Raw genomic sequence first — 26299 nt, 5'->3', positions numbered from 1 at the left:
CAAGTAGCTTATTCTATATTATTTTTTAATTAAAATTTTTTCTGAAATCTTTCCTAAACTGTTAAGTTGCTTGTAAATACTTAGGCCTAAATCACGTTTGTTCGTTCCATCTGATCGCTGTTGTCCGGAGTTCGTTTATGATAAAATTATTATCAGAAATAAAAGAAAATTAAGAAATATTTATTAATTTATAAATATATACATTAAAAAAAAAATACTAAAACATCTTCATTATATCCGTCGTCTTTGTGAAGCGAACAGTTATGCTTGACAGAGACAATGTTTTAATGTGATAATGTTTTATTTTTACGTGGAAAGGTTTTACTATTCTTCTATGAATATATATTTTTTAAAGTTTGTAATTCTGTTAGCCATTTCTAATTCAAACAAGTTTTGTTTCGTAATTGACATTCAGACTGTTTAGAATTTTAACTTTTTGAATTATAACCTTGAAATGGCGTTCAATTTGTTATCGTGACTAAATGTATTAAAATTCTTTTGCAGATATAAAAAGAATAATAATGAGACGTCATCTATCGCAAATACTTTGAATTATTTGAACGGATTACGAAAAACCGGCAAATAAAATATATTTTTAACAAGAAATGTGCTTACATTCTTGAAAAATAACAATAAAACATAATTATCTGAATTATATAGCTAATTTAATGTTTAAATAACTCGAATGTTTTATTATTTCGAAAATATCAACACAGTAATAAATTATATAAATTATAAATTCAGTTTATTATATAAAAAATATTTTAATCTATCTATTAAGAAAAACCGTTTGAAACAATTATAAAAGAATATAAAATTAAGTGAAATTATTGTTTATAATGACGAAACACGAAACACCTCACCACCCAAGATCACGTGAATACTCTATTTCCGCTACGTCAAACTAGTCTGAAGCAAGGTCTGTATAAGGTCAGGACACGCTCCTGTGATTCTATGCGGCAGCGGCCATGTTGGGGCATATCGATAGAGATCACCACACGTGGTTCCTGCGTGAGTCGACTATTATTACGTATATACATACTCAAAACGTTAAACAATGGGTTATTCTGTGGCACCTAATTTTAAAAGTAAGTCTACCGACCTTCGATTGTTTAGATTTCCTGCAGATAAGCAGAGGAAAACGAAATGGATGCAGAACTGCAGACGGGATATGGATTTAAAGAACCACTTTAAACAACTACTTGCAGAGAATGCTTATGTGTTTGGGATAAGTTTAGATCTGAAGAATGCTTTTAATTCAGCATGGTGGCCACAGATCTTACGCAGACTCAGCGATAATGGCTGTCCCAGAAATCTGTTTTACATAGTGAAAGATTACCTCAAAGACAGGCAGGCCACGATCACAGTGGGTCAACACCTCTTTTCCAAAGATCTACAACGAGGGTGCCCTCAGGGCTCTGTCTGTGGCCCCCTGTTTTGGATAATTCTTTTTGACACTTTTCTCCGTTTGGACTTTGGGCATCAGTGTCGAGTTTTTGCTTATGCCGACGATGCTTTTCTCATTTTTCCGGCCAGATCCAGGCGCATGATTGAGACTATCGCCAATGACATTCTTATAAAAGTAAATGAGTGGGGAGTTAACAACAAACTAATCTTTAACACTGCCAAAACGAAGGGTATTGTTTTTTCAGCCCTTAGATCAACGAGTTTATACCGGCGGGTTCCCTGTGTTCACTTTGGAAACACCTCGATTAAGATAGTGGATCATCTTGCTTTTCTTGGAGTGGTCTTCGATAACAAGCTCACATGGAAACAGCACATTGCGTATATTACTAAGCGGACAAACCTTATCTTCAACAATCTTCTTCGTGTCGCCAGAAACAGTTGGGGACTGGGATACGAGGCTGTCAATGCAATTTATGACTGTGTATTCGTTCCTATTATCTGCTATGCTTCGGCTGTCTGGGGCGAGGCGGCCTTTCATTCACACAACCACCGCCGACTCAGATCAGCTCAGCGCCTTGCGCTCTTGCGCTTGACACGGTGTTACCGTACAGTCTCCAATGTCGCCTTACCTATTCTTGCCGGAAAGCCACCTATCCTTCAACAAATCCAATACTGCACGGGAAGGTTTCTTCTCTCCCGTGGTAAGTGCATTAACATTTCAGATACCACATTTGATGCGTCCTGCTATGAGACAAACAGTTCTTTTGCGGACTTGCCCCATCCTGCTCTCAGAAGAGGCCTTGGATCCCGGGACTGTTCGACTACAATTGAAGTCTATACTGACGGGTCTAAGACCAATCAGGGTACCGCTTGTGCATTTGTGGTTTATGTATGTAACAATGAAATTCTCCATGACACCTTCCTCTTACACCCAGAGTGCTCAGTGTTTCAAGCCGAAGTGTTTGCTGTTTACAAAGCCATCGAATTCTGTAACACAAAGTTTAATAATTGTAATATCTCTATTCTTTCGGATAGCAAGGCTACTGTCCAAGTTCTAACTAATAAGGATACCACTCATCCCATTGCAAGAGAGACTTTGTCTTCTGCCAACCAGTCTAGTAACAAATTTTACATCAAATGGATTAAAGGGCACTGTGGCACTCCGGGCAACGAACGTGCAGACATGCTTGCTCGTACAACAACCATGCTCACGGACATCATTCCGGCATACAATCAACTCCCGGTTTCAAGACTAAAAGAACTCCTGTGGCATCAGACTGTTGCCAGATGACAAGAAGAATGGGAGCGAACTCCGGAATCGCACATCACTCGACAATTTTTCCCAGACGTCGAAAGACGGCTCAAGTGGAAGTGGCTTCACCCTGAACACCGCAGTTCTCAACTGCTTACAGAGCACGGAAAATTTAACGTCTACCTGTATAGGTTTCGGCATAGTGACACTGACTGTTGTCCTATCTGTGGGGTGCGTGACGGGGTTAAACATTATCTGTTATCGTGCCCGATATTGGAAGATATAAGACGCGAACTCAAGATCTACATAGAAGACAACCTGAGTTGGCCATGTAAGCCAGAACATCTTGTGTCAAGCAAAAAGTACTTTTTTCTTTTTCAAAGAATGGTTAAACTTTACTTCATCAGAACATTAATACACTAATTATTGTTTTACTGTTTTAGCTTTATTGTATCGCCAAAGACCTTTCATGATCTTCTACTAGCCTACTATGTTCTTTTGTGTTGGTTGCTGCACAAATCTGCGCTGTGCCCTCATTCTGGCCTACGTTCTACGGGCGATTCCATCTGTTTTATCTGAGCTCAGGAGCTCCTATATACTTACTGTGAGTAAGTTGCTGCATAAGATCTGTTCAGTGTTTGTCACCTGGTCCTCTGTTTATACGCGGATTCTGTTTAGGCTGTTTTACGGTCATTATAATTGTCAAAAACATTGACTCATTTACTGATATGTTTTTTAGTTAATGTATATTTTCGCGTTTTTGTTTTTTTTTGTTTTTTTTATTTTTATTTTTATTTCATTATCATTTACATTGTCAGTTCTATTGCTCAGAATGTAACACTACTGTATTCCATGTCTTTCTACCCCGACTGTGCCTAGCGGTGTCGGGAGAAATAAAGTTTATTTTGTCTGTCTGTCTGTCTGTCTGTCTGCAGACGGGATAAGTGGCAGCCAACTGAACATTCTAAAGTATATGAGGATAGTGTATATTATGTATTTTTCTATAGGTACTGTCTTTATAGCTTTATAGATGTATACGTGAGCTCACATTAAATTATTTGTTGTTCAGCTTCATTTCGAAGAATCTCAGTTTGAACTGTTAATCTCAACTTTTCTGTCAGTGAGATTACATATTTTTGCCAGAGATATGAACAGTACTTTGAATGTAAAAAAAACTGTATGCCAGCAAAAGCTCATTTATGCGTAATTCTGCTGACTTCCGAAAATGGTGTTTTATTATATTTGTATCTTGTGTGTTTACAGAGAGAGAAGTTATATCTCAGATAAGCTCTGTTTAAAATATCATCAAATTGTGTTTAATATTATCTTTTTTTGATTAGATTTTATGTAATTAGGAAAATATGACGTTTAAGCTTTTGTAAAGTAAAAAATGTTCATTAATTAAACGTTAGTCCAGTATTTATTTTTTAATGCATTAATATTGTATTGGTAAATGCTTTAAAATAAAATTTTGGATAACATGTTATTGCATTACTTTACGAAGTGCTTATATATGTAATTATATCAGTTTTAGCACCTTTTTAATTAGTTTCATTCACGACAGCAAAAGATGTGGATGATTGTTTCTTTTAAACTATTTGATCGAAAAGTTGCATAAAATTGGAGTTGCATAATCATTCGAAATTATTATTATAATTTCGACTGGAAATCACTGGATTTATGCAATTTTAGTTTAATTAATGTCGTATAAAACTGACTGCTCGTACAAGTTTGCTTAAAACATGCGACTCAAAACACCCCGAAATGGCGGCTCAAAAAGTAGGTCACGCGTGTCCTGACCTTGTACAGACCTTGGTCTGAAGTAACCGTGTAAATCCCTTTGTGTTTAAAAGGACAAAGAAAAATTTCTTTAACCGTTATATTTTAAAACTTTCTGTAATAAAATAGAAATTTCAATTTAATAATACTCTAAACTGAAAACATATTAAATAAAATATATAAATGAATATTATGCAACTAAAATTTAAAAAATAATTATAATATTGCTAAAAATTTGCAATTTATATGTTATTAATATCTACAGATTAATTAAATAAACTAATTATATATTATAATGAGTCTAATGTATATGAAAGAACTTATGTGAATGTAAAAATGTACGAAAAGTGACAGCACTATCGAAAGTTTGAGGAACAAAGAAACCTTTAAAATCGAGATTAAAATTCAAATAAAAATAATTAACGATAAATGTAATATACTAATACTTGAATAAATAAGTAAATAAATAGTATACTATCAGATAGTACATTAATTAGACTTAAAATTAAATTAATTACATTCAAAACACCGTTATAAACAGCCAAAATATCAGGTTTCTCATACAAAAAAAAACAAATTAAATATATCACTTCTGACATTCTAAAAGTTAAAAATATTAAATAATATAATACTTAGAAAAACTGATAGTCATATTTCTAGTATAACAATTTATTATTCGACAAATTTCACGTCATCAGTAGTATAATCAAAAATTCACGTAATCAGCTTTTACAGGTCAGGGTATTGTTTCATATAATGTGATATAATTCGCAAAGATATATAACTATACTCACATAATATACATAATGTAGAAAACAAAATTCTCCGTCTAAATAGCATATAGCTAAACAAGAATTATAAGTTTTATAGGTTATTATGTTAAATCAAATTTCAGTAAATTTACAAGTCTTTAATGTAAGCAAGAGAAACGAATTTTTTAAAAAAAATAAGTACAAGATACAAGCAATTGAAAAATATACCAAACAAAACTACTAATACTTGCATATTAGCAATATTTTTTTCATACTTCTATTATAAAAATTTGATTTTATACGAATTTTTAAAATAATACTAGTACACTGACCTTGATGACTTTAACATGAATGGTCACACGTAAAGTAATTGAGACCACGCCCCCGTGAGCTTAAAAGGGTTAACAGTGGCGTGCCGTCATTGGAAGCGATGGAAGCGCCGATTCCACCTTCCAATGACTTTCCCTTGAATTTTATAAAATATAAATTTTCATATTTTAACGTATTTTGAATTAATTAAAATTAATATTTTATTATAACTGCATTATGTATCTTTTACAAATTTCTATACTACATGTAAAAAAAACGATAAGATTGCTATTGTATATTCGAATAATTCGGTGGCGAAAGGAATGTCGAAACCGGGTCAGTCTCCAATCAGCCAGATTATATAGGCATTAGTCACATGCGGGTTACAGTGCACCAACCTCACCCAGTTTAGCTGGTGGATGCTTCACACATAAAGCTTCTAACTTTATATCCCGGACCGGTTGTGGGCTGTTTAGCCGCCTGCCTGCTAGATATTCGGCCGCCCTCGCCCGATTACGTGAATCACGAGTAGACTAGATTAACGGCGGGCAACCCCGGCCCGCGGGCCAGCTACGGCTCGCGAAAAGTTTCTATCCGGCCCGCGAGATCTTTAATAGATTATTAAATTGGAAAAATAACTAATTAATAGTTATTTTTCCAATTCTTTGTAATTTTCGAAAACGATAAGAGAAATAAATGTAGTATAAACTTTTTATTTATTTATTTCATATTTGCAGACTAAAAAAATTACGAGTCACAAAAAGGCGTCAATTAACTACTACGGCCCGCGGAAAAACGTAAAATTTATTCTGGCCCGTGTTATAAAAAAGGTTGCCCACCCTAGACTAGATTTATAACTTAACCCAACCGATAGGAGTTTACTGGCATGTTTTTATGATAGTTCTGTATAGTTGACAGGAGTTTAAAAAAATCCATTAAAATATTTGATATATTTATTCCGCTCTCCCATCTTATATTACTTACGGGTTTCAATGTTAAACCGGTGATATTACGATTATAGTATGTCCCATCTGTAAGGGAATGCAGAAAAAACGTGTACAATTCTTGTATAATGTTAAAAAATTAACTGTTACTTTGGCATCATTATTTACAACCAAATTTAATGAATGAGACGTACAATGGTACAAAAAAAGCTCTAGAATTTATTTTCCTTAAATGTACGATCTAAGTATCGGTTGTCATAAAAATTTCTTTCCACTTTTTTCCCAAGACTACAGATATTCGAGTACAAAGTAACTGGTTTCGAGTTATTTCTACTAAGAAGTAGTTAAATAATTAAGAGATTAGGGAATGGTGACATAAGTAAAACCCTGATGACTTAAACAAAAGCTTAACCGAAGCAATTACTAGCTCAGTACAGTGGGGAACTGATTTCCGTGTACACCTGGTACTAAAACGAATTTCAGTAGTTAGAAAAGAAATGACTATTAAGTTTAACATATTTACATCTATGGTGAGAAACGTTTAAAATTTACAACGGCCCTGTCGCGTCCTTTGAGATATACTAGTGATGCGACAAAAGAGGCATTTGACATTGACCGGTATCGGCACCCTCGGGATTTGTCATGCATGCATTCACTGTACACCTACCAAAATCGTCTCTGTTTCCATTCGTGAGCCACTCGCAGGGAGCAATTTTAACTCAGTGGATTGTTTAAATATTTAAAAATAAACAATATTTTATGTTATTTTTATATACGTTTCTTCGCAAAAGTATATTCATACAATTGAATATTTTGTACCAGGTATGTATAATTGTATATCCATCACAAATTTTATTTTACTAAGTAAGTTTTAATAATTTTATTTTTAATTTTAGCCCTTATATCATGGCTAGCGATTTAAACTGTAATTGTGATATTGAAAATTTACTTAAAAAAAGTTTTGGCTCAAGACAATATAATGAAAAAGAAGCCATTATTAAAAGAGAAAGACCAACGCCTAAATTAAATATAAGTACTTCGACAAAAAAATTTGTTCGACATTTTCACGATAAAATTTATCAAGACGTAAAATGGCTTTGTGGATGCATAAAAATGCAAAAATTGTTTTGTTGGCCTTGCCTATTATTTTCAAATGAAATTAGTGTGTGGAATAAGAATGGCTTTGACGATTTAAATAATTTGAGTAAAGCTAGAAAAAGACACGAAAATCGTAAATGTCACATCGATTCTTTCGTAAAATTGAAGCAATTTGGAAATCAAAATAGAATAGAATTTAACATTAGTAAACAATATAAAATTAATATTGAAAATTATAACAAGATAGTTACGGCTAATAGATATATTGTATCTAAATTAATAGATATTACATGCTTTTTAGCAAAGCAAGAATTGGCATTTAGAGGGCATAGGGAATGTATTGAATCTAATAACAGAGGTAATTATATTGAACTCGTTTCTTTATTAAGTACGTCAGATAATCAATTAAAAATGCATTTAGAGAAGTCTACAGTTTTTACTGGCTTATCGAACAAAATTCAAAATGAGCTCGTTAATTCGTTAGGAAACGTTTTATTGCAAGAAATTAAAAAAGAAATTGAAAACGCAAAATTTGTTGCTATAATTGTAGATGAAACAACGGACATTAGCCACAGAGCCCAGATGTCGACTGTGTTTCGTTACGTGAAAGAAAACGGTAACGTCGAAGAAAGATTTGTGGGCTTTACTGATGTGAGTGAGAACAGAGACGCAAATTCGTTATTCACTCACATTAAGAGTTACTTAGACGAATTTCAATGCACTAAAAAATTAGTGGCACAAACATACGACGGTGCTGCCGTAATGGCCGGACAACATAATGGTGTCCGAGCTAAAATTAAAGAAATATCCAAACATGCTATTTTCGTACACTGTTATGCTCACAGATTGAACCTAGTTTTCTCTCAATCTGTTGGATATATAAAAGAATGTAAAATATTTTTTCAAACTATGACAGGATTTTCTTCATTTCTTTCTAAATCTTCTAAAAGATCTCACGCCTTAGACCTAGAAGTCAATAAGCGTTTTCCTTCAGCCACACCTATTAGATAGAATTACAATAGCAGGATTGTAAACTGCGTTATGGAGTATAAAGAAAATTAAAACTTTTGTTGTTGAATATGGTTGAAAGTCCAGAACAATGGGATTCTGATACTACAATTGCCGCAAGAGGATTATACCATTATTTAATAGATTTTGATTTTCACTTTTTATTACTAGTTTTTCATCAAATATTTGCACATTCAGATATCCTTTTTGATATATTACAAAAAAAAAATTTTAATATAGCATATTGTATTACTAGAATAAATCACTTTATTGATTTTTTACGACAGAAAAGAAATGCTTTTGATTTGATTTGGGACTCTTTGAAAAAAGATGAAACTTTTTTAGAAATTCAACCAAAAAGAGGAATGAGACATACTGATATTGAGTCTAAAAAGGATTTATATAGACGTCTGTTTTATGAAATAATGGATACATTGATACAAAATTGTATTGACAGATTTGCCGACATAAAATCTCTAGAATTTTATCACTTTTAGATTTTAATAATTTTAAATATTATGAAAAACAATTTCCCGAAGAGAGTTTTAATGCTTTACATAAATTTTATGGAGAATTTTTTGATTTATGTAAATTACGTAGTGAATTGCAATATTTATATTCGTGTCCGGACTATATTGGCAAGTCACTCTTAGACATAAAAAATATTATAATTAATGATGACCTAAACAAAGACGTACTAATAGAATTATATGGTTTAATATCATTAATTTTTACAATACCATCTACCAGTGCGTCTGTTGAGCGTAGTTTTTCAACAATGAAGCGAATTCATACATTCGCCAGGAACACTCAGTCGGAGGAAAGATTGTCGTCACTAGCGTTGCTTTCTATAGAAAAAGAACTTTTAAATACATTGATGGAATCAACGACGAGTGACTTTTATGATAAAGTAATTAACGACTTTGCGGGAAAACATCGCCGAATAGAGTTAATTTATAGAAAATAAAAAAAAGAAACAAGTTTTTCTATAATTGTATTATGTATGTATTATTTGTATTTTAGAATTAAAGTACATAAATTGTTTATTTTTGTCATTCGCACGTACGAATGGACCCTAGACCATCACTGACGCGCAATTAACTGATTGCCCTGAAAGTCGGCTTCTTACAGAAACACAGCTTCCCTATCATCAAATGTCACGGCACGCCACTGTTAATTAACCACTAAAAGTTAATAAGTTCGTTTCTTAACGTTTACCTCACCCTAAAATATTAAGCAAAATAGAAGCCAGCACACACAGATGACACATGCACGAATTTTTTTTCCTCCTTTTTGACTTATTTGGGATCAGGGGGTCTGAATACGGGAAATTTGTAAAAACCGCATCGGGCAAATTTAACACGATTACAATACTTTCCCTTGTAATACACATAACACGACAGGAATTTAAAATCCAAAAAATAAAATAAACAAATACAGATTTATTAATATAATTATTCGTTTCCAAGTTTTGCTCTCTCTGGGAAATTCTCTGCAAATGATATCTATCTCGATATCTATCGTGAACATAATGAAAAACAGAATTATTCGAGGTAGATATGATTTTCAATTTTTCCGTGCTTTGTTACCCAACATGCATCCACAACGTCTTTTGCAGCAGGCATAATTAGAAATTCTGCTAAGGTGTGTGGCTTTGCTGATTTAGCCAAGTGGATAACTGAAAAGATGGAATGTCTTTAGCACCACTTTATTTGACTCTGACGATGTGGACTGATGCAAACAGCTTATCCTCACTTTCAATTTTTCTCACTCCCATTAAAAAAATTCAGTCGACTTATTCACAAGATTCGACTGTTTAGTAGATATACACGTATCGCGACAGAATTGATGGATTTCTGGAATGATTTGCCAACATTTTACTGCAAATAACAAGTGATATCCGGGAAATTGTTTTTTGGATAGAAGTTAGCAAAAAGCCGAATTATAAGAAACTTTTCTTTATTTCGCCCGTTTCTCATGGAATTAGTTTAATTGTCAACATCCTTCTGTTAGTAAGATGGACTGACCAGGGGCGGACTGGCCATGTGGAAAATGTGGAAAATTCCACATGGGCCGTACTTTTTACTAAATATGTGCATAATATACCGCTTTGTTCGGTTTTATTTTTTAAAAATTTCATTTATTATTATTATTTTTTCGTTAAGTAAGATAAGTTTTAAAATTTTAGGTGTAATATAGATATATGTGTAAACCTTTATCGTTTTACCCGGCCCTATCCGAGTCCGAAGTTAAATCAGTCCGGCCGACCCGAGTCCAACACTATATTGGCCCGACTCGGCCCAAACACAAAGCATCCTAGGAGAAAAATAATCAAAACAGACAAAATTGGTCATTTGTTTACGTTGCTAGAAACTATTCACCACTCCTATGAATCTTAATGCTAAACTTAGGAGACATGAGTTATTAGTTTTCCACCCAGCCACCAAAACGCTGATTGTAGTCGTAAAAGATTTAATGGCCAATTATATCATTTCCTTTATTTTAGGTAAGTAAAAAATGTTATTCAATAATAATTTCGCTATATTCCAAACGATTTAATTAAAAATAATCTATTTTTTAGGTTCAACTAACTAATTTTTAGTTTGCCATTCACTCACGATGGCGTTGATTGTAGATGGGCAACCTGCGGCGTCGCACAAAATATTACAAAACAATATAACGCTATATAAAATAAAAATTTAAAATACTGACATCTAGTCGTTTGTAATCGTACTAAATACCAGAGCTCGCTTCGTATTCGACGCAACCAGAGTTGGTCCTTGGGTTGGTTCATTTAAGGGATGATAGAATTGTGTACAAATGCGCATATACTTTCGTAGACTGTCCATACGCGCTTGACCCCTTTTCAAGACTAAATGAAAATGCAAAAATTAACCAACCCATGGGCCAAACCTAATTGCAAGGACTATCTGGTAATTTAACCCGACTCCCCTGCACATTTCATATAGAGCTGTAAAGTTTTACCAACGCTTTGTATCGTTGCATTCACTTTTTTGGGTTTTTGCAAATTTTTGCTATTAATCTACTGTAGTTTATCCGAATTATACAAAAAGGTATGTTAAATATTTGAAATTTTACGGAAATAGAATTTTTAATGTGGAATTTCGAATTTTAAATATCCAAGTTAGAATTTCAGTTTAATAATAATGTTACTAGCGAGGTTGAGACCGAAGTTTTAAACGCGAAAACGTGTACGTCGGACGTTGAGCGCCGCTTTCCTGTAAGCCTAGAAGTTTGACAATGGCGTTTGGAATGTCGAGCATGATTCCCCTGACTTTCCAAACGCCATTCAGGCTTACAGGAAAGCGGCGCTCAACGTCCGACGTACACGTTTTCACGTTTAAAACTTCGGCCTCAACCTCGCTAATATTAATTTCCAAAATTGAAATTAAAAATGTTTGAACTAGAAAATTATTAATATTTAAAAAACAATTTAGACTTTCAACTGGACAGTAATAAATACAAAAACCACTTATGAGAACGTTTCAATTTCTCATTACTTTCAATGCTGGACTGACTTTGATGTTCGCACTTGGTTTTGTACAATAAAAGCTCGAAGACATATATCTGATATGTTGCATTCGCATCAATTCCAGTATACCTATGTTAATTTATCAATATATCAATAAATATTTCATTTACCCGTATTTTATTTTTCTTATGTGCGGCTCGTTTCACTTCGAAAGTTTCAAATGTGGTCCTTAGAAAAAGGTTGCCCATCTCTGGTATAATGCAAAAGCAGTAAGAGTCGTACTCTGAATTCTTTCTCATAGCTATTTAAATTGCTGTGAACTGCTAATTACAATCATTTTATTTATTTGATGTAAGTAGAAAATGTTTTTGATGATTATTTTCTTTATATTACAAATGATTTAATTAAAAATAGTCTATTTTATAGGTTCGGACAACTAGGATTTTACAAATTTGATAATAAATTTTTAAAAAGTTATTTTTTTCTTTTCAGGTTAGTAAAAAATAGGTTATAGGTTATAACATCACAAAATATATTTGGTATATAAATGGTTTGGTTCGATCTCTTATAATTTTTAATATGCAGAATGGGACTACAGCGTGAGGAAAAAAAGCAAAAGGAGGTCAAGAAAAGTTGAGACTAAAAAGGAAACGTGGCTTGAAGTTAGTAGCTGTACAGTGCTACAGTATATATTCTCATTCTTTCAAAGGATAGAAGGCCTAACCCTTAGACATAGTCTTTGAAAAGAAAAATAAAGAGTTTACCTGAAGTGAGAAGAGTGAAGGAAAGAAAAGAATGATAGGAAAGTGTAAAAACATGAGATTCAGAGCAGTCACCAGGTACCGTTTATTTAAACAACCAGAGTTACAATAGAATTACAATAAAATACAATGCACTTGAGATCAGTAAACAAGTCTCAGCATTGAGATGGTGGAAGTCTTAAAACAGCCTTTGGCTTTGATATACGCCTCAATGCCGCGTGTGTATAGCCCCTCTTACTTGGTGGGGAGGATGAAAAAACCAAGAGAATGCCTCCTTGGCTTTCGGGGGTAACAATTAGGAACCGACATACAGTAAATTAGATGGCTTGAAACTGTGCAACGGATACAATGTTCCTTCCAGACACAGAGGACGCGAGTGACAATATACTTTCCCACTTACCCAGTGGGGAGAATGGGATACCAGAATTACAAAAAAAGTACAATACATGCTACATTACACAACAACTTTTAATAAAACTTAAAATGCCAGTGTGAAAATATGTCTAACAACGACGATGTGAATCAGTGGGAAATATAAATAAAGGTATTTCAAGAAAGTAAAAATAACACATTCGCAACTTCAACAGATGTAGATAATATCGATAATGCTCAAACTGATCAAAACAAATTTGAGAAAAAAAAAAAATAAAGAAATTTTGCGAGTAATGGAAGTCAGTATTTCAATTCTAGAGGGCAACGAGTCTAATACATTTTTCATAAAGCCGCATTACAGTAATATAGATGATATCTTCGAGTATCATCCGAAACAACCTACCGAAAAAAACACCGTTTAATACTAAAATTTACAATAGAAAAATAGATTGTCAAGTTGTGCTGTTCCGATCTGCTTAGCATACGGACGACAATATTTTTATCAAAGGTTTTAGTAATTGGCATTATGATCATCAATATGTCGAAAGGCGTGAGAAAAGCAAATTTCGTGACGAAAATGCCGTTTGCCATTTCATGTCACGAAAAATTGTTACTACACCATTGAAATCCATACGAAATGAAAAAATACTTTTTAATCGTAATGTTATAAAACAAATAATTGATATTATTAAACAAATTGGCAAAAGAGGGTTAAGTTATAGAAGCAAACGAAATAAAGATCTTTATACATTGGACGATGACAATATAGATCACGAAAACTTCTTAGAAATGATATTACTTTTGAGCAAATATGACGATACTTTGAAGAAGCATTTGGATAGTTGCATTAAGGAGAGTAAAAAAATTCACCAGTCAAATTTGGATAAGAGAATACAAGGACGTGGTTACATTTTTATCAAAAAATAAACTACATAGTTAAAGCAATATTTCGAAAGCAGTAAATGATGCTGGAATGTATAGTATTTAGATTGACACCACACAAGGTATGTGTTCAAGGTCAATGTGCAATTATAGTGATATACGTAAATAAATACATAAACGAGAGACTTTTAGCTATCGTCAGTGTGAAATCATCAACGGGTGAAGCTTTTTACAATATTATAAAAGAAATACTAGGAAAAAATAATTTGGATATTACCAGTGGTGATATTCGAAATATTTAACAAGGGGTTCGCTAGCAGAAAATTTTTCCCTGACAATCACCGACAAACGAAATGGAAGTTTTGGCTAGAAATAACCTTTTCTTGCAACCATATATCTAACAATCAGTGGCGTATTTAGAACGTAACGAGCCATGGGAGAAGGCCAGGTAACAATAGTATTTTAGAGCTGTCGACCTTTTTTTTTTTTAAGGCAGAGAAATTCTTTACCGCAATATGGCGCTTCTAGAAATAGGCACATGTCATCATCTCTCGAGATACATTATACTTTTCGCTGTCCATAGCCCGACACGTGTTCCACAGCCATCTTGTATTGTCTCGCGCGCGTGGCATTCTGGGATCTCTCTTATGACTGGATCTACTTTCAAGAACTCTCTTGAATCGATCGCGATTAAACCTCGATTGAAACGGTCGAGAGAGATCGCACCAAGACATACTCCCTGACCTTGCTCACAATCTAGATTGAAATGCTCGGTGCAAACGGGGTATAAGGCCCTAGTTTAGTAGTATTACAGAGTATAATACGCATATTTTAATATATTTTTTAAAAAAAAAAACAAACCCACTGAGAAATGTTCCGTGTGTTTAACAAGGTTCGGGAAACTGAAAATTTTAACAACGGGTTCGGCCGAACCTGTGCGAACCCGCCGAATATCACCACTGGATATTACCAAATGTATCGGAAATTCTACTGATGGTGCTAGTAATGTGCAGGGGAAATATCGTGGGTTTTCTGCTCACACGCTAGAAGCTATTCCGGAGGAGCATGCTCATATATGGTGCTATGCCCAGGTTTTGTAATTTAGTTATTTCTGACATTACTCAGTTATCAATTGCTGTAGCTTCATTATTTAGTCTATTAAATTTAATAGCAATTTTCATTCGAGAATCTTACATTCGAATGAGTGTGTGGATTTCTTTTAGTAAAGATACTAGACGTAAGAAATTAAATACGATAGAAGAAACGCGATAATGGGCCAAGGACGTAGTCATGAAGAAAGTGTTTGGTGATTGGTAATTTTTCTAATCCCAAAGATGACTTATATGTTGAATTAATATTAACATTACAGTATTTTGCTACATTAATAAATATTCAACCAAACATACGAAGAAAAGCAAAATCTTTTCTAGATTCCTTAATAAAATATGAAACAGTTTTAACAGCTGAACTTTTCTTACAAATATTTGATATTACAACACTGATCTCAAATTATTTGCAAGAAAGAAGGATAGATTTCATCAAAGCTTATCGTATGGTTATGAATGCAATCAAATTATTAAAGGATATATCACGAAAATTTAAAACGTTAACGAATATCCGACGGAACAGTTAAAACTCTCGCCATTCGTAAATAAAAACTGAGGCAAAACTTAACGAGTACCCGTCCAACAGTCTCACGAAGACTATAAAAAATTATTTGTTAGAAAGGTAAACAAAAAGCTGGAATTACAAGGGAGAGTTTCAATCTCCAGCGCTCCAAAAAGTTTCGAATTGTCACCTCGGATTATAAGACCAATCGGTATTCACTATTTTATGTGGCTTCTTTTTCTGTACGTTCTGTGAAGTGTTCGTTGTCCGAACATAAAAATCTTTCGCGAAAGTGTTCGTTATCCGAACTGTTCGTTAATCGGTCACTCACTGTACTTATATGTATGATGGAAACACCATGTATTGTATATACTGAACTTTAGATGTGTTTGAAAGGCTTTATTTTAAATTAAAGATTTCCCTTGTTGTTGGAATTTTAACACTTTATTTCATTAACTTCCTTCGTTGAAAAATAAACCATCAACGAGTTGGTCATTTCTCGGCTACATTAAAAAGTTTGGTGGCGCCATCTATTATCATATTTTATTAAAATATTTGTTATATTTTTAAATATTATAAAATGGCAGAAAGCTTAATTTTGGGAATACAGACGAGTTTTATTTAAAAAAAAAATTGTAAATGCTATTAACGAATAAAATCGTCACTAAGTCTGATCCTACCGGAGATTCACACGACCTCCATTATCTTCCACCCCCTCGACCTTTAACCGCCAAAATTTAATATCATCGATTACCCTAATAATAAAACCACCAGCAAAATTTAAGAAATTTTGTTCACCCACTTTGAAGATTAAGCACCTTTTGTCGAAAATTTCTGAAATTTGTGAATTAAGACATTCTGGTAGCATTATCTGGGGTGCAAAGGCCAACAATCATTACAAATTCCCCTTTGGATTTTCAAAAATACGGATAACATTACTTTAGAATAAATGAATGATTCGACATTTCTATAATTTTACTTACAGTATTAGAAAAAAAGAATTATTTTAACCTTAAAAACTGGAAGTGATCCTGTTTCTAATGAATGTTATTTTAATAAAATGATCTTTTCCAAAATATTTCAAACCGATTAATGTTTTTACGTAACACGTGACGTAAAAATATGAATTTTGATTTTACCCATTCCACAAGCTGCCAAAGTAATGCCAATGTACCAATCCGTACTAAATTACCTCAATTACAGAATTTTGTAGCATCGTATCTATAGTATCGTAGGTTTTATATTATATAAAACTATCATATATAAGTTTTATATAATTTTATATAAGGGGCCTTAGAATCCAAACTTTTCTACAGCCTACACCTAAAAAAGCCACGATATAATTATGTGTAGATATACATTAAAAGAAACTTATACTTATATTTTTTGATTAAGAGGAATATCTCTTCTGCCCCTAAGGGGAATATTTAACTTTTTAGAAAACGTGCTGCCATCTTGAGAGAGAAATTTCTAAAATAAAAGTTATTGTAATTTTATTGGGGAAAAAGTCAATAATAAAGTCCAAATTAGAAAAATTAAAAATATACTTTGTTATTTATTAATAATTATAAAATATTAAACGTTTTAAAAGATATAAGTTTATATTTCATTCGATTAATTTTATGCATTGTTTATCTCTTATTTTGTTTTATTTACTTAACTAAACGTTATTTTTCACTATTTATAAGTAATTTTGTTTTCTTAAAAAGCAAACTGTAGTCCTAATTATTAATTTTAATAATTATTAGTCGAACCTGACTTTACGAGAAACTATCGCCATCTCTTGGAAGAAAAATTAAATATTTGAATTACATATTTTAGTTATTCCTGCTATAAAATTTTATTCCCCTTTCATGAAAATTGTTATTGTTATGTTTTGGCATAAAATATTTACATTTAAGTTTTGACAATAAAAACACAATTGTATTGAAACACGTAAAAATATCTATTTTTATGACATAACAATGTCATTATTAAAAAGCAATTGTTGAAATATACTATACAGTATGAAATATACGAGTATATCAAGCTCCTGAGAAATTTACATATTTTTAAGTTAGATAATTATTGAAATAGATTTATTTACGAATTGAAACGGGATGTATTCGAGTAAATAAAAGGTATTATTTTGAAATGACGTGTATTTGTAATTTTTACATAAAAATAAAATAAAATAAAAACTTTTAAAGTTTTTTATAAAAAGTTCGGATAGATTATAGGCAATAATAAATAAATAAATAAATACCTAGAAAATTCAACATATCCGCTCTAACCAAGTCTATCAGATAGTAAACCCATTCATACAGAAGAAAAGTAAACCCTTAATGCAGGATTATTTCTGATCTCTTACCAAAAGATATTTAATGCTATTTTCCTTTATAAAACAAAAGTTTTTTATTTTGATATCAAGAACTTCACTACGTTTGCACTCTTTCCAGTACATAAATAAACTGTATAAATGCTGTGTTTAAGCAAGTAAATTATTATTTTCTTCCAAATAATTCTTCATTTTCAGTAATAAATAAGAAAAAAATACGTTACTAGTCAACAAAATAGGAGTCTAAAATAGGAAGAATTGATAAGAATTTCAGAATAGATCTTTAGGGAAAAAATATAATAAATATGTAAGATTTTTTAGGAATTTTCAGGGTGGCAATCGATGCTCAAAAGGGCCCTTATAGCCTACGTTTATACAATATTTAGGGATTTTTCGAAAATAGCATAAAAATTCCTCGAGCCCAAGGGAAATATATAAACTTTGGAAAAGAAAATTCTAAGGTTTCTGTAGACTTGTATGCTGGAATGGTAGGAAAGATTTTAGGAAATCCCAAAGGTGTACATTAAGATTGCAGACTTTCGAAGGGAGTTTAAAGTTTGGTAACATCTTATTCTCGTTACATTTTACAAGATTTAAGGGAATGAGAATTTTTGTAGATCCCAGAGAGCATGTAAAATGTTTGTAAACATCTTTCTCATGTTGATGTAAAGTATATATATATAATACACCAACATATTGAATGCTCTGTGGATAGATTCGAAGCTGTTGTCACAAGGTGCATAAGGTGTGAAGTAGTGTGACACTTTCCAAATGGGAAACTTTTCCAAACAAGATGGAAAAGTTGGGAAAAAATAGAATAAGTAATTAAGTTAAACTCGCTGTCACTCTTCCAAAGCAAAACTCAGTTGGAAAATTGAAACGAACTGTTTAATGCATCATTAACCACCAGCACAAGTGAATCACAGGAATCAAAAGAGGGTGAAAGCCTGATAAATTGAAAATCGGGCGCCATATGGGACACGATTTAAATAATGAAAGTGAAGTAGGATAATTAATACTCTGGACATTTTATGACAGGTAAGGGTGAAATTAACAGTTTACATTTTCTAAAAAGATTGGGGGGAAGTAATATTGATATCTGGAAGATATCTCTTTACACAATTTAATCCCAGAGCGAGTGCGGTGTCTTTAAAAATCGAAAGTGATTCACGCTCAATTAACTCTAACATTTATCATCCTCTTCCAGGCAAAAATAACACTAATTAGCGTTCCAGACAGAAATTAAAATCTCCGATGTTGTTTAGTGTTTGTTGTATCGGTTTACATATTTTTTTTCTTTCTTATTTTCTTAAATAGTCGTATTGCTATAGAGATATCACGAAATATCTACATCTGGGAAAGAGCATCTTGCTTCAAGTTTGCCTGCAACACGCAAGAAGTAAAACTTTTCTTTCTGATATTTACTGTGTTCGGGTTAGAAATGTTATCCATATTTTTTCTGTTGCTGTGTGCGCGTGTGTACACTACATCGCATGTCTTCTCTTCAGGTTTAGTAAATATACCAACAAAAATAGTAAATACATTAGTAGATATATATACACTTTAATCATTCATTCTTATTTATTATAAATGATTAAAACCACGTTTATACCCAAGTATTTTAGTAACTAACGTGATTTTTGTGCAGGTAATTGTATTATTAAATGTGTAAAATATTTTGTGTAATTATCAAGATAGAATAGGTGCCTTTTATGTGGTAAATCCTTCCTTCCACGTGATAGCAATGATAGCCTAGTATATACAAGAATATATATATAGTTTCATTCGTTAAGCTAGCTTAATATATGCAAATGTTTTATTTTATTACATAATAACCTCATATAAAGTGAGATAAATCTTTTATAAGAATTTCACTCACCTGTATATTTAGAAATCCCCTATTGTTCACTTGGATAGGGATCAATATTGATTTAATTATATAAAATCTTTAGCAGAAGTGTAGATGCATGACTTTATAATTGTTACTACAGTAGCATGGAGAATGCTGTTGTATTCCTTTGTTAACGATTAAATTAGCTAGCAACGAAATTTCTTACTACTTTTAGTTACAAATTTACTTGATATTTATTAAATTTTATACGTAGCTTATGTAAAATGAACACACGAAATGTATAGAAAAAAACAATACAAAATTTTATCCATAAATTATAATTAATTAAGGTGAAAGAAACTTCATTATGCTATTATAACAACAAACACATGTGTATTATTTTATAAAATATAATTATGCCATACAGAAATGTGTAAAATTTCACATGCTTATGTGGTGTAAAAAAATAAATTTGCTTCATTTACAAATAAAATAAATGTCGAAAAAATTTTATATAATTTAAAGTATATAAACACAATTAAAAATTTACAGGATATTTTATTTATATGCCAGTAGTAAATATTCATCGAACGTAATGATTCTCTCTTTGTATATTTACAAATGTGACAGACTTAAAAATAATAATATTTAAGAACGGCAAATATCATTAGAAGGAAACAATTTTTAATGATTATTTTTTAGAGGAAGAAGTAGTGTTTACCCGTTATCCAATAATATAAAAGTGAGAACAAATCACGTGAGATTTATGGCTACCGCTATAGCAATAAGTTAGCAACAAGCAATTATTATTTTAACTGCTTATTATAATAAATTTTTAATTTACTTTTGCTTTTAAGATTTATTAAGTTAGTAGCATCATTTGGTAAAATCCCCTTCTTTGCCAAGAAAAAGAAGAATATTAAATTAAGTAATAAAATATTTACAGGGGTAGTGAGTCACTTCCAGGCCAATTATAATTCTCCTTTGAGTCCGTCTGCGTCCATTAGGATTTGTGTCAACTGTCTGTGCTTCGGATACATGACGTAAATTCCCTAGAGGAAGCGAAATCCTCTCTACTTTTTCCCTCTTTTCCTCAACTGATTGAAACAGTAAAGTGTTGACAATACAAAAATGGATAGAGGAATATGAAAGTAAAGAATATAATACACCTTTCCGCGCACGTATCTCAGAAATTCCACCAGGAGAGAGTGTGAGAGGGGTGGAAAAAATACTCATACTTTACTTCATCCGGAATCAGAATTCGAGTAAAATCCCTCATCCGTGAAGTTATCTTGTGTGGACCAAACTGATATTGTCGAATCTCTTTCTCTCTCGCTAGATCATAATCGCGTTGGCCCCTCACGTGCAGGGACCCACGACATCTCACGGTCACGATTGAAAAAATTTTCCCTCTCCTCTTCCCCTCCAACTTCGACTGGGGGTGCTCGTATCAAAACGATGAATGGGGAGGTGGAGCACCCCTCAATCATGGCCATACATCCCCAGGAGGAAGTTCCTTTCAATCAAATAGATTAAGGTAAGATCTCACGTGACTTGACTGAAGTTTACTGCTTTTATTTTTTAGATTTGTTTCCTTTATTATATTTATGTAGTATTTTTTTCCTTTATTTTTGTTCCACGTTTTTAGATTTGATTTAACGATTAATAATTGAAACGGGACGTCTACATGACAAACAAAATATAAAATGAATTTGCTCCCAAGCTATTCCTCCTCCTAATCTAAACAAACAATGCATCAAATGCTGTTAGCCATTTACTGAATATTTTAAACTTTGTAGTTTGTCTTTTGTTTGGCCCGCAGCTAGATTTTCGTTCCGATAATATGGTTAATTTATGTTATTTAATTTGTTATATTTTTATCTGAATGAAAAGTGCTGATAAGCTTTTGTAGTCCAGTGTAAATGTTCCTGAAATAATTATATCTATATACCTGAATTTTGTTTACCCTTTGTTTTATTGATGCTTAGTTCTACGGAAACGAATTTTAATCATCGGCGACTAACACTTCTTTAAAAATTTATTTGTTCTCTCGTTTACCTTTAAACTCATTTTTCTACATTTAATGTCGAATTTTAAACATTGACTTTAAAAAGTATTAAAAATTTAAATGTTTTCTTTAAACGTCTATAAATTATGTTTTACTATTCTTATATGTATCAATATACGGGAGAATTAATTAACTCAATCCTTTATGCAGTATCAATACAATTAATTAATTCTATACGTAATTTATAGGATGTTATATTAATGCGGTTTTCGGTAAGGTAAACTGGAAATTTTTAATTAATTCTCATTAAAATTTTATATACTTTTGTCTTGTCTTTTTTATATAAATTATGTTAAAGTAACTAGTATAAAATACACTTTTAATGATACCTATCCTTCTTTAATATTTAATTAATTTACATATTTTATAAAAATCAGATGAAACAATGCATAATTGCATCGATAATATGCAATTAAATTAAAGAATATAGCGTTTTCTTTTTATTTCTTTTAAATTTTACATCAAGAATTTCTGTATATTATCCTCAATTCGAAATTTGTAGGTGTCGCTGTCGATTCAAAATTCGTACATTTCACTCGTAACATGTAGATTTCACGCGCGCGTCTGAAAATTCGTATATTTCACACACGTGCCTTTAATTGTGTATATTTCATATGGGTCTGAAAAATCTATAAATTTCACCGATTTTTTTAAATTTGTACATTTCACACGTCTTAAAATTTGTACATTTTACACGTGTCTTAAAACTTGTACATTTTACACGTGTCTTAAAACTGGTACATTTTACACGTGTCTTAAAACTTGTACATTTCACACGTCTTAAAATTTGTACATTTCGTTGGAACATTCGACTGTTGTAACAAAATCCCAAATTTAAAATCCTAACAGCTTCGTTCATAAATCAAAATTTTTACTTTTATCGCACGATTTTAAACTTATATTACTATTATATATATATATACCGGTACATATTATATATTATATTATATTATATACTATATAAATATATTGTTTTTTTAATTGACAATAATTATAAATTAGAATTTGTGAGAACTGCTTAAATAAAACAGCACAGACTTAATTTTTTAAGTATAAAGTTACAAAAATACAACATTTCTCTGCATTTATTTTAGGAATATATTTGAAGAAATTTGGACTTAAAAATAAATTAGAATGCAGAATATTCTGTAACCTCAATATTCGTATATAAATAGAACAGGTAGGAAGATGATGGAAACTGATCGAGCAACCCGCCATAATGTTATTAAAACCTTTTTAATCGTTTAAGAGCAGCATTTACATAAAGACGAATTAAGTAGTAAATTTTCATATTTTCACCCGCAGCTATATCCAGTTACAACTCTCAGTTCAATGCACAATTACGGCTTTTACCTGGAGCCAAGTTAATTATCAAATTTTGTTCCACTTCGCAATTAACTATTTTTTTCCCCCAGCATTTAATTGTATTAATTTCTAACGTTTATCAGCATTTATTATCAACTATAATTTACCATTAAACTTTAATATGTTTAATAAATATTGGCTTTAAAATTATTATTTTTGTTTTTAAATTAACTTTTAATATAGCGTGGAGGACGTAGTTGTTCCACTTGTTTTCGTACTGACTATTAAAAAAATTTTAATATATATATTTTAAAAATAAATTATTAAAGCTCTAGGGAATTTTATACGTGTGTTAAGTATGAAAGATGAACGTGAAACAGGAAACAAACAAGGTTATACGGAGTTAAAGACTACTTTATTGAATATCCACCCCGCTCGACTACACCGTGATAAAGTTACTAAGTCTGATAACAGATGGAGCTGATTTCCTTAATGATGCCACTTTAAGCTATAAAGGTGCCATTTGTAACTTTGCTACTATTTTTAATATTGCTGCAGCTTACATTTTGTCATGTTTTAATATTTTTTGTTTAATATAATATATGATTTTTTCAGTTGTAAATTTTGTATCGGATCATTTACCTTCTTTCTCTTCCTTCTTCTTTCTTTTATTATTAATGGGCAGTTTAAATATTAAACTTTAGTTTCAATCTCCTATTTTTAGTTTAATTTTTACTTCCTTAAGGTTATTTATGAATAAAATTCGGAAGACATTTGTCGGGATTTATTCGCTTATTTTAGAAAAAGGAGAGAAATTACGTAAGAAATTAATTATATAAATGATAAAGCTGTGTTTAAATTAGCCAGGTCATTTAATTAATAATCTGTCAAAACAATTTTAATTTTAAAAATTGTCAATATAATTTTAAAAAATGACGAAAAAACTGTCTGAAAATTTATTTCATTTATGTCGATTTTTTTCTTTTTTCTCTTATAGATTTTTCTTAAAAATTTCGTATTTTTTTTATAAGAAAAACCCATAAAAATAAAGGAATGAAAAATTGTGATGAAGGTAATTTTACAGGAAAAGGTAAAAATCAGGGAATTTAAGATTGACGGAGATTTTTCTGTAAAATTCCCTTTCAACCTAATTTTTCCTTAATTTGATGTATTATAAATTAATGGAAGTGTAAAAATTAAGTAGTAAAAACAAATTAAAATAAATTTTAAGAATTTAAGAAAATTTCTCAGGAAATAAAAAAATGATACAAAACTTTTTCAGAAAAATCGATGAAAAAATTTTAATAGAAGAAAGTTTCTTAATCACTTTTTTAAAAATTTATAAAAGATAAATCAAAGTTTTGCATTTAGAACGCGTTGAAAATAAAGACGAAAATAAAAACAAATAAATATTCCAAATTTTTTTATATTTTTAATCGATTTTTCTCGGGTTATGAATTCGCAATTTTCCTCACATTATCTGAATTTTCTTTAAATTACATACCATTTTCCCCACATTATCTTCTTTTTCCCCACACTAGGATTATTTCGATTTCCTAAATTTTCCTGAAATAACGCTGATCGGCGAAAATACCGCAAAATTTTCCCTAAAATTTCCCTGAAGTATCTGATCAGGGAAAAATTTTTCCTTACTTTCTAAACTTTAAAGAAGTTTTTAAACATGAGGCAGAATTTTTTTAAATAAAACTTTTTGTCGAGATGCCAAAAATTACTCTCCGAATTAATTTAAAATTTTGTCATTTATAATTTCGTAAATTGCGTTGATACATTATAATCGTTTGATCGAGTGAATTGAGTCGACTGATCGCATTTAAAACGAATCGATATTAAACTATAAACTTAATTTGCATGTAAAATACAGCCGATCCAACTAACAAGTTTAATCAACGAATCAAAAAATAAATATTTACCAAATTACCCTGATAGATCACGTGATCATAACCATGATTGATCAGTGGCTAAGAGCATTCTATCAGTTTAACCAACGATCAATTATAAAAGAATCACCACATAAGGTAATTTCGTTAAGAAAAAATTTAATTATTCCATTAAATTTTGATAACAAAATGCTTTAAAATATGAAAGAAAATTCAATTTTCTTTTTATTTTACAATCGAATAAATTCAATTTATTTATATTATTTTTTTCTTCTTTGGAAAAAAAATTATTTTTATGGTAATTGGCCACACGCGAAACGGCTATCAGTAAGAAGATTAAACTACTACTTTCTTGTTTGTTTATTTCTAAAGAAAAACGATTGTTATAAAACTTAAATGGATTTATTTTATTATATTATAAACTTATAAATATTTTTTAATAAATTAATTTTATATAAAAGGGGTAGAAGACTTTCTAGTGCAGTGAATGGGGTAGTAGTCCATAGTTTAAAAAAGGGGGCGGTGTTAAAGATATTGTACTGTAGAAACTTAAGAAATTGGGAATTTCGGAAAGGGTGTGGCATTTTTATATTTCAGAATAAACACTAACAGTTTCTAGGAAATTCGGCTTTGAAAAATTTCTCTATAAATGTAATTAAACCTTTTGAAAGTGCTTCATCAATCAATGACAACACTTGGTCTACCATATGCACTTTCGTATCATAAGTTACAATTTTCGAATGGTTTAAAGTTAATAATTTATGACTAATTCCGTAAGTTAAGTTGGTTAACTAATTGTTCCTTTACTCGGTCATCGATCGAAATCAACTGGTATGCCATAAACCGATCGATTACTTTTCAGAATGACACCCAGATTAAGCAAGAGTAGGTGATCATGCTGCTTTAAATCATGCTGTCTTGTTTGAATATCTTAGGTAGGTCATCAATTTATTATAAATTGCCACTCTTTCGCGATTATCTGGATAATGGAAGTTGAATTTTGTGGTAGAATGTTTAATCAGTATTAAACAAACTCTACGTAATCACGACTCATTGATCATTTACAAGTAATGATGTCATTAACCGAAACACAAGAGCTATTTATTATCGTAAAAACTGATTGTGATAATCAAAATGTAAATTTGTCGTAATAGAATTAATTATCGAAAATTGTTTGCCGATTTAAATAAATGTTAAAGTAAAATTTCTATATCT

This window comes from Centruroides vittatus, unplaced genomic scaffold (genome assembly GCF_030686945.1).
Source record: "Centruroides vittatus isolate TY-2023 unplaced genomic scaffold, ASM3068694v2 contig_461, whole genome shotgun sequence".
NCBI lineage: Eukaryota > Metazoa > Arthropoda > Arachnida > Scorpiones > Buthidae > Centruroides > Centruroides vittatus.
This window is presented reverse-complemented; position numbering follows the sequence as displayed.